Genomic DNA, 11,109 nt, shown 5'->3' with positions numbered 1-11,109 from the left:
TTGTGAGTGTCTATAAAGGCAACCATCCATCACATAATTCAGATCACATGTCTATATGAAGCTAGCACCCACAAATACAGGGATCACACAGCTATCCACCTTCTTAAAAGAAAACAACCCTCCCTTGAATCCCATACTACTCTGAAACATGTCAAATAATCTCCCTTTCTCCATTCATTTTTGCTTCTATCTTCACTAACCTTCATATTTCCCATGGCTTAGCTATTCCACACATTTTATGCAATGTCTAGATTAGCCCAAACAAAGACATCATCACACCTTTTAGCCGTATCTGCTGCAACTATACAAATGACACACAGAACACCCTCAAACGTTCTGCTATTCTGTGCCATAGATACATGTCTTTTAGTGGATTAATGCATTATGCCCAATGATCTAAAGTCCAAAGCTTGCAAATTAAAGACTGTCACATTTAGAAACTGATTCCACCCCCACTGCACTGCCCTTTGGTCTGAGGACTAGGAACCCCACTGACTGCCTTAATCAAAGTGAGGCACACCAAAGTGAATAAGCAAATTACCTTTCCCTTCATCCTAAAGTTAATCAGTTTTCAATCCCTCATCTCAAGCATGAGGGCCCAGCATCATATTTGCAGACACATGGCTTGACACAGGCTACAGGCCCCCATTACTTTGGTTCTTTACTGCCTAAATTACAACCACGGAACATATGCCAAGTCACACCCACCTTTATAACCCACAGATTCTAGAGGATCACATTCATTTATTAATACCTGCTTTGCTAGAACTCCACTCTCACAACATGGCAATATGTATCTGCTTCAAGGCAGACTCCATTGCTTCTCAGGATATTCAGAGTAATTTATCGAATTTGAACATTCTTCTAGTACATTGCTAATCAATGCCAACATTATTTGTTTTCAAATACCAACTCTTGCATACACTATCAACTTTCGAAGAATAAGGTAGACCCAATGGAATAAAGCCACAAATATCTCTACTACAAACCCTATGCACCTACCACCAAGTAGGTGCTTCAGATACAGACTGACCAAGAGTCTAACTAGTACCAGGGTCAGAATGTCCCACATTGGTGTACCTTCCTTTTTGGTACAGACAGCCAAGCTCTGCAACTATGCCCCATCAACAATACAGAACCTTTACAATGAAGAGGAGTTCCAAAAAGGCTGTAAAACACATGACTTTTTCAATCAACCAAGATTTCCACTCAACCTAGGCACGCTGACACCAAATAATTCAACTTGGATGACAGACAGGAGATGTCATGTAACATCTATGTCTCTGTCTACTTCTTAACTTTCTGCATTGAAACAGCTGGAGGACACTTCTGACTAACACACAACACCTATTGTGTTTCACATAGCTCAAACTATAAACATAAACTCTAACCAATGATACAGAATAAACAGAGTACCCTTTCACCTGACTGGCTTTAAACATCACTTCAAGGCCACACCTGTAGAATTAGGCACTATACAAATGGCACAGTGCAGTGCAGTATAAGGCCAGACAGTTGGAATGACAAGAAATAAAATCATATGGGGAACCACCAATGAAGCAATATTATTGGTGAATTGGTATAGGTAGTGTAATGTAGGGGCGGTCAATAATTTCCGCTCCGTTAGTGCCTCACGCTTGTAGCATGGGGTTCTGGCAAAACTTCACCAACCGTAATGGATTTTTTCTCACGCATGGCTCACCACCATTCAATTGGGTATGCCAAGATGTGGGTACCTTGCTCACGTTGCTGCTGGATTTAAGCTTGCCTTGCTGATGAGGGGTGTTACCCGAAACCGATCCCAGGATGCTTGTTTCTGGTCCAGGGAAGGCATGGCTTGGCAGTTCTGGCTGGACTGTTCCCGTGAGGACCAGGGTCAAGACTAATCTGCATATGGCTGGGTCTGAACTGGGGTGGTGAAGTGAGCTAAAGAACGATGATGGATTCAACCCAGATCTGTGACTGGGGGTGAGTCTCTGAAAGATTCAGCGCTCCGGTCATCATGTTTGCTCTTTCATCCAAATTTGGCAGAGTATGCCCAGACGTGGGTCCCTTGCACACTTTGCCACTGGATTCAAGCTAGCCTGGCTCATGAGGGGTGTTACACCGAAACCGGTCCCAGGATGCTTGTTTCCAGTCCAGGGAAGACCTGACTTGGCAGTTCAGACTGCACTGTTTGTAGGAAGCTGGCTCTGTATATACTATACCAAAGTAAGGTATAGTGTGCACAGAGTCCAGTGGATCCCTAGAATTAGGACGAGGTAAAAGTAGTTAATACCTTACTCTCTATTTGTGGTAGTGTGGGAGAGCAGGAAGGCTTTATCAGAGGGTAGTGTTAAGCATTTATTGTACACACTTAGGCAAGAAGTAGTGGCACACACTCAAAGAGTGAACTCAGACCAATTTGTTTGCATAAAAATATTATTTTAGTTGTATTTTATTTGTAGAACCACACCAGGCCTGGTGCAGGTAAATGAAATAATACTTTGCAAGAATAATGCAATTGAATACAGTTGGAATGCAGTAGAATGCAATTGGTTTGTTTACAGGTAAGTCAATAGTCAAAATTACTTTTCAGTTACTATTGTGATTACTTTGTATCTTACTCTTCAGATTACTTTTTAAGTTACTTTTTCCACTCAGTGTGATATGCCTAGATATCACACTGGGATACGTTCTAGATAAAAGGTAAGTAAATCAGTTTTTGTACATTTGCAGTTTCTTAGGATTTTCATACCAACCAATTCCACACTTTAAAGATTTTTCACAAAAAAAGCAGTCAATGCAGTCCTATGGGAGAAAATAGTGTTATTGGTTTAACGGTAAGTACTTTGGTTTTGGAGTTGGTTTTCTGGGGTTAGAACCAGGGTTCCCCTCGGGTCAAGGATGCACTCTCAAGGCACCTTCAGCGGCACTAGGGCGGCGGGTGCAGAGTGCTGAGGCCCAATGTTATCCAATGGTGGATAGGTGGACTCTGGTTGGTGGCTGCTTACTAGCAGGCCACAAGGTTGTAGGAGCAAATCTCCTGGACTTAAGCTCAGGGCAATGGGGGATCCGATTTAGCACACAAGGTACACTCACAGCGGCACAGGTGTGACCGGGTGCAGAGTGCTGTTTTGGCGTCAGGTGCCCTGTTGTTGTCAATGGGAGTTGCCGGTTTGGCTACAGGCTCAGTCCGGGAAGTCTTCCAGGAGAAACCAACAGCTGGGCAAGTAAGTTGGATGGTTTGGAGGTGAAGGTGGAGCACAGGTCCTCTTCACCGGGGTGCAGGGTGGCCGGATGCAGGGGTGCCTTTTGAGGTATGATTTCACCTCAACGGGTCGCTCATGGTTGGGGGGTCTCCGTGCAGAGGCTGCAGGCATCTTCAGGGAGTCCTCAAGGGGTCAACCCATGGTGGACTCGGACTCTGGAGTGCTGGGGGACCTTGCTGGGGCCATTGGGCAACTCAGACTCGGGCCGTAGGAGTCGGGTGCAGTGCTGGTTCTAGGCATTGAGTTTCTTTGTCCTCAGCAGTCTTTCTTTGGTGATTCTTTTGAACAGAGCTGCTGTTCACAGGAGATCCAGTCTTTGTGGAAGGCAGGCAGTCCTCTTAGGGGTTCTGGAGGTCACTGGCTGCAGGACAAGGTGACTTTTGGAGCAGGATCTCTGAAAACTGCAGACAGGCCGGTAGGGCTGGGGCCAAGTCAGTTCTTCTTTTCAGTCTCCTCTGCTGTGCATCTTCTTTTGTACTTCTTCTTCGTAGGTTGCGGGAATCTGTATTCTTGGTTCATGGCTGCCCTCTAAATACTGTATTTAGGGGGTGTTTTAGGGGTCTAGAAGTCAGTAGCTAATGGGCTTCTGACCTCAGTGAGCACACCCTTGTTGTGCTCACCACACCTGGGGGAGTGGGCACAATCCCTAATTCGATAGGAAAGTGACTGCCATCTGCAAGATGGTGGGCACTGAAGATTGGGCTTCACCTCGCCTTCCCCACCTGAGAGGTGGGTTTGGCAGGGATGGGCACACTTTCTGGGCTGTTCTAATTTTTCCTGCCTGTCTTCACACAGAAAAGGAGGGGAGACAGGAAGGGGGAGTACTCCTGGTAGCAGGAGAGGCTGGGGGTCACGTTACAAAGGCATTTGAAGCTCCCCTGCCACAGATAGCTCTTCTTAACCTGGGTGAGGTGTAACCACCTCCACCCAGGAAAGGCTTTGTTTCATGGGCTCAGGGAGCGATGGCTCCCATGCCAGGTGTCCAGAAACATGTTTCATGGTGGCAGGCTGGTGTTTACTAGTCAGGAGGAGCCCACTAGAAGCTGGTATTTTTTTGGGGGCATCTCTAAGATACCCTCTGAGTGTATGGTATAATATATCCCACATTGGCATCAATGTGGGTTTATTATGCTGAGAAGGCCAGTCAGGTGGAGCCCACCAGAGGCTGGTCTTTTTAGGGGGCATCTCTAAGATGCCCTCTGAGTGCATGGTATAATATATCTAACATAGGCATCAAAGTGGGTTTATTATGCTGAGAAGGTTGCTTCCAAACTTCCCAGAATTCAGTAAAGCCATTATGGTGCTGTGGAGTTCGAAATGGCAAACTACCAGACCATATACTCTTTATGGCTTTACTGCACTTACAATGTCTAAGATTGGTCTTAGACACTGTAGGGGTGCAGTTCTCATGCAACTGTACCCTCACCAGTGTTATCATGCACCCAGCTAGAGGGGTGCCTTACCTATACCATAGGCAGTGGGTTGCAGTCATGGCACACCGGCAGGTGTGCCATGTCACTTTTCCTTGCACCAAAACATGTAGTCTGCACTGACAGTGTGTGTGTGTTAAGGTACAGGACCTCTAAGGGTGGCATAATATGTGCTGCAGCACCTTAGAGGCCTTCCCTGGTCACTTTTGTAGTGTAGTTCCTATTTCCCTTATAGGCTCTGCGCATTGGAATAATATACACTATAGTTTTTGCACAGGACTAAGGTCAGTATGTACATTAAACTTAATTACTTGTGTGTGCCAGCTAACTCAGAGGTCACTAGAAACTTCTCGAATAAACAAGAAGGGATTAGTTTCTGACAACTGCATAAACATGACAACTTTGTTTCCCTTAGAATCGGAACGCGTCTCAGAATCGTGGAAACAATAGATAACAGTTTCACTCAGTCAATCGGGCATGCTTAGTTTCTTTAGAGTTACACAGAAATAGAAAGACGGGCATGTCAATAAAAGGGTTTATTGAACAGTCTTGTTTCTCGTGTAAGAGATGTGAGCTGTTACAATCATTAGACAGTAAGCAAGATATAATACGCACAGCATAAGCAGTAAGAAGAAATATTACTGCAATAGCATTGTCTTTTAGCTATGACATATATTCATGTATAAATACATAAATAACCCAGGCTAAAATGTGAATACTTGTCTAATGCTTCTAAAATAGTCTTACCCCGGTGTATCTAACCTAAGTGTAGTGCGAGGTAAAAGTAGGTGCTGTTTTCAATAGTATGGTATATACTAAGTTTAGTTTGGCAAGAGTCCGTCTAGGTTCTTGTCGGCTCCATACCTTCAGAATGAGCGAGGTGGGAATCTCTATCCAGGTCTCAAACTCCAACACCCCGCGAAGGGAGTCAGAACACTGGAAGCTGGATTCTCTGCAAGCAGGGATGACAGCGTCTGGTCAGTGCGTCAGGCCGCGATATGGTCTCTTCCGAACTTGACGTGGCGAACCATCCAATTAAGTCATGCTGAGTCGTGCTGTAGTTTGCCATGGTAAGGGAAGGCATATTTATACCTGGAAGGTGCTTAGGAATGCTAGCATTGACGTAAAGTCGGGCAGAGGAAGACGTCATGGATGAACCCCTAAGGAATAGTTGTTCATGCATAATGTATGAGTTCTTGGAGAAATCAATAATCCTTGCTAGGGAAAGTCCGGTTCGGCTTAAGGGTTTGGTTTCTAAGAACTCGTTGTGACGTGGGATGGACGGATGTAGGTGACCATGCCTGTATTTGGTCAGCAGGGCTAATGCCTAAATAAGGACTGGGATTCTATGCCTAAATAAGAGCAAAGCGAGTTGTGCCTATATAAGGACATGATTCACGGAAACCTATATACAGGTATCTAAATCGAAACACTAACACCCACTCCATTGACGAATGATCGATATTACTAAATGCTAAACATGCTAAACACATAAAATTGAGTATCACATGTTCACTAAAAACATTTGTAAAAGCATACTAAAAACTCTTTGTTAATAGTTTGCTACACATGAAATACAGGTGCGGTACATATTAAAGCAATGTTGCATTCTAAGCATATATTTACAGTGAATGCTAAGAGAATGAACAGAAAATATATACACATATGTAATGAAATGGTCCAGGTTTACAAAAAGGAAAAAAGTTCAGAGCCATTTCATGTCATGATTACATAAATGTGGAAAAAAGGTGACAATGTGTCCCTGGATGTGTTTCAAAGAAGTCTGTTCTCTATGAATAGTTCTACTGTAAGCAGAGCTTTTAGCCATAAAAGAAAAAGTAAATATTAAAAAAGTGCGATCTTAGGAAAGTTCCACATTTATTTTTTTTTGTATTGAAAAAATGAAGGCCGCTCCCGAGAGGTGTGGCAATTCTAGGTAGGAGACAGGATACGCTGGTTAAGAGAAAAAAGGAGGATCAGTGGGGTAGATGGGTTATAGCAGAGTTAAGGTTTAGGGGGGAAATTATTACGGTTGTCTCGGTTTATGGCTCCACAGGAGATGATCCGGATATTTTCCAATTTTTAGATACAGAATTGGCGCAATGGCCGGAGCCCATTATACTATGTGGTGATCTAAATCTACATGATGTAGACAGTAGTTTTTTAGACCCTGGTAGAAAATACTCAGGGAGTAAAAAGAGGACTTATACAGCCTTGGCGGATATGGTAACACACAACTTGTTGGGAGATCCTTGGTTAAAATGCCACCCAAACTTAGATGGGAGCACCTTTTTTTCGGCTCCTCACCAGATAATGGTTAGGCTGGATTACTTCTTAATAACAAGAAGACTGCTGGATAGAGCAAGAATAGATAGGGAACCAAGGATCATCTCAGACCATAGCCCATTAGTCTTAACTGCAATGATTGGGCAAAGGAGAAATAAAGAGCTAAGGCCGTGGACATTTGATAGATCACTGCTACAGGATCAGCGGTATAGGGAAAGAATGACTAACTGGATTAAGGAATACTGGGAGATAAATAGGGGTACAGCATCGCCAGGGATAGTCTGGGATGCTTTTAAAGCTGGAATAAGAGGGGAAACCCTGAGCTATGTAATTCAGGATCAAAGAATGTTGAAGGTAAAAGCTGAACAAGCTAATAAGTTAATCATGGAAGCAGAGGAAGCACTTATTACAGCCATACATACACACTCTCCAATTGACCAGATCTTATTGAAAATAGTTGTTCTTAAGGCCGAAGCTATGGATGGGATGGGGAAAAAAACAGTAGAGAGGTACATAGTAAATAAAGAAAAGGTATATGAACTCAGTGAAAGAGTTGGCCATATACTGGCTGTGCGAGCCAGGCAAAGGGACGGGATGGTAGATATAAAGGAGATGAAAAACTCTCAGGGAATTATGGTGAAGGAAGCTGAACAGATCAGAGAGGTTTTCAAACAATTTTATACGGAGCTCTACACAAAGGATGGTCTGGAGAGAGAGGAGGATATAAGGATTTACCTAAGTGAGATAGAACCCTCAGTGCTAGCAGAGGAGGACAGGAAGGGGTCGGAAGAGAGATTGCAGTTGGATGAATTGGTTGAGGCTCTGAGGGATTTACCATCCAGGAAGGCAGCTGGCCCGGATCAGATTCCGGTAGAATTTTACAAAACCTTTCAACCTTCTCTTGTAGATGAAATGTTCAATGTTATGCTGCTAGCACAAAAGGGCGAGTCACCTCCAGAATCGTGGGACGGCGCAGATATCATTGTAATACCAAAGAAGGGTAAACCTGCAGACATCCCGGGGTCCTATCGCCCCATTACTCTAATGAACGCAGATGTTAAGGTATTCTCCAAAATTCTGGCGAAAAGGTTATCTAGGGTAGTCGAATCATTGGTAATTCCTTCTCAGCATGGGTTTATTCCGGGGAAAGGAACAACCCAACACACCAGACAAGTAATCACGGCATTCGATGCAGCAAGCACTCTAGGAGACCCTGTGGCAGCTTTGTTCCTGGATGCTGAGAAAGCATTTGATAGGGTCTCCTGGAGGTACCTGTGGGACGTCTTGAGATGGTATGGTATAGGGGCAGGATTTATTAAGGCCCTGCAGACCTTATATATAAATCTGATGGCTAAGATAAGGGTCAATAGAGGACAAGCATCCGCAGTTAAGATCCAGCGAGGAACAAGGCAGGGATGTCCCTCTTCTCCTCTCCTCTTTGCTTTATACCTTGATCCCTACATACGTAAGTTGGAAAGCAATGATCAGATTCCACCGCTAGCTTTAAATGGTTGTAGATTTAAAACGTTAGCATATGCTGACGATGTGGCCATCCTGACTGCAAAACCTTCAGATGCTATCAGGGCAATTGAAGAAGAAGCTGTACGATTTGGACAGTTCTCAGGATATAGCCTGAATAATGATAACACTCAGATAGTCAAAAACCAGTGAGTAATATGTAACGATGACAGAGTGGTGGGAGCGGCAACCTATCTAGGGGTGCAAATTACAGCAGAGGTAGATAAGATCGTTAAAAACAATATGGCACCTTTAATAGCTCAAGTCAAAAAGGATTTGGAAAAAATGAATAACCTACACCTGTCACTGGTAGGCTGTACAAACATCATTAAGATGTTGATTTTACCTACATTTTTATACTTTTTTAGGGCTATACCTCTGTTATTTGAAGCCAGCTGGTTCAATGGCCTGGAGACCATATGTAATAGGTTCATCTGGGCGCACGGTAAGACCCGGAGGGCCTATAGGTTTATGACACTTTCTAGGGAAAAAGGGGGATGGGGGGCACCAGATTTTCGTTTATACTATGTAAGAATGCATAATATGTCTACTGAGGTTTATGCTGTTGTGCTAGGGGTAAATGCCTATAACTGCTTCTTAAAATGTACAGATTTTAGTTACTTTAAGAGAACTAGGTTTAAAACTGTTCAGGCGGCAGTTACGGTATGGAACGCTTTCACAAAGAAAGTTAAGATGGGGAGGTATAATAGATATGTGTCCTTAATAAATAACAGATCACTCCCAGCGGAAATATTTGCTGATCAGACAATGGCAGAGTGGGCAGCAAGGGGGGTTACGCAAATAGGAGATTTGTTCTCTCAGGATGGTTTTAAGCAATTTTCGGATCTGACAGCTACATATGGTATAGACAACAGGGGTTTTTTCAAGTATTTGCAGATTAGAAGCTTCTTTAAAAACAAAGCGGGAGGCCCTGCAGGCTTTAATAAAATAGAAATAATGGAGAAAATTAAGCTGATGGGGGACTGCTCAATAAGGTCGTTTTATGCAACTCTAGTGAAAGAAAATCAGGACGACCTGGAGAAATTTAGCATGAAATGGGTAGATAAAATAGGAGTTGAAAGTAATCTGTTTTTCGAATCTTTGAATTTAGGACGTACAATATCAAGCGCAGCCCCTTTGCAGTCTCAGCATTATAAAACATTATATTTTCTTTACTTTACGCCTGCAAGGATAGCAAAATGGGGTGGGAGTTCAGGAATTAACTGCCCTCGCTGCGATGCGTTAGAGGCAGATAGCATACATATTTTTGCAACATGTCCCCAGCTACAATTATTGATTAAAGAGATAGAGGGGTTTTTAGCAAGGTCCTTGGGTATAGTGATCTCTCTTGTACCATCTTGGATCATGTTAGGAGTGGCTGAAGGGGAGCAGGAGCAGTACGCAGAATTTTTGTTTGTTATAATGGCTGTTTATAGATTGACAATAGCTAGGGCTTGGCTAGATAAAAACCCCCCAAAATTTCAAACTTGGTTGGCAAATACGTTGTACGCATACAATATGGAGGAAAATATCTATGCTCGGAAAGGGAAGAGAGGAAGATGCTTGGGGAGAAGGATCTGGGAGCCATTAAGTAAATGGAAGGAGAAGCAAAGTAAGGACAAATAGGGGGGGGGGGGGGATGGGAAGAACATGGTGGCTCTATCTTTCCTTTATTTTGTGTTTCTTGTCATTATTTATTTTAGACTCCCTCATTGTTTAAACAAAGTGCTAAAACAAATTGGTATTTGTAATTGTTAAAGTGTATTCAATGTAAGTTAAACTGTGCTTATCTTTGGTGAGAAAAATAAAAATTTAAAAAAAAAAATAAAAAAAAATGAAGGCCGAATTCATAGATTACATGGTACACTGTGAGCCAAATCAAAAGTTATTTGAAGATGCTGGCGAAAACATGAAATCCTCTAATCCTGTAGACAAAAAGTTGTCAGTGATAGGTCGATTACCTCGTTTAGACTAACTGCACATAGATGTGATGCATCGTCAGTAGCAGTGTTTGTTGAAACCTGTGTGCCTGTTGATCCATCTTGTACCTCAGCAGTAGCATGTTGCGTCTGTGAGATCTCAATGAATGCCGTCATCAGGATCGGCAGCCTATGGGGACAACACAGAGCATGGGCTGTTATCGGGTCCAGCAGAGTTTCGATATCCATTGGCATGACTGATGGGAGTGTTAGACAGATGTCTAGCACGCATTCTTCACCGTAAAGCAGGCAGCGTAGAACAGGTAAGATGCAATCTTGCCGGATTGGTCTGAACAACAGAAACCATGTGGTATTTAGTTTTCGTAGACGAGGTAAACCCAATAGTTGTACTATGCGATCACGACACTTCCTTTCCAGGAGAGCATTCTCCAAGGTGCTGGGAGTGACGCTGGGGGATTGGCTTGCCATAGCATAGCAGTAAGAATAAAAACAGGATTCCTGCAACGAGTGCTAGAATTAGCCAAACACCGAGTTCATGAAGTTTGGAATGATTCTGAGGACTGCTTGATAAGGTAATAACAGTTCCGCTCGTATCAGACATGTTTAAGATACGTCCCAACATTTCTGTGAAATGTGTAGGGCAATTTGTCCTTAACAGAGCCTGTATCTCAGCCGAAGTCCTTG

This window comes from Triturus cristatus, chromosome 10 (genome assembly GCF_964204655.1).
Source record: "Triturus cristatus chromosome 10, aTriCri1.1, whole genome shotgun sequence".
Lineage (NCBI taxonomy): Eukaryota > Metazoa > Chordata > Amphibia > Caudata > Salamandridae > Triturus > Triturus cristatus.
This window is presented reverse-complemented; position numbering follows the sequence as displayed.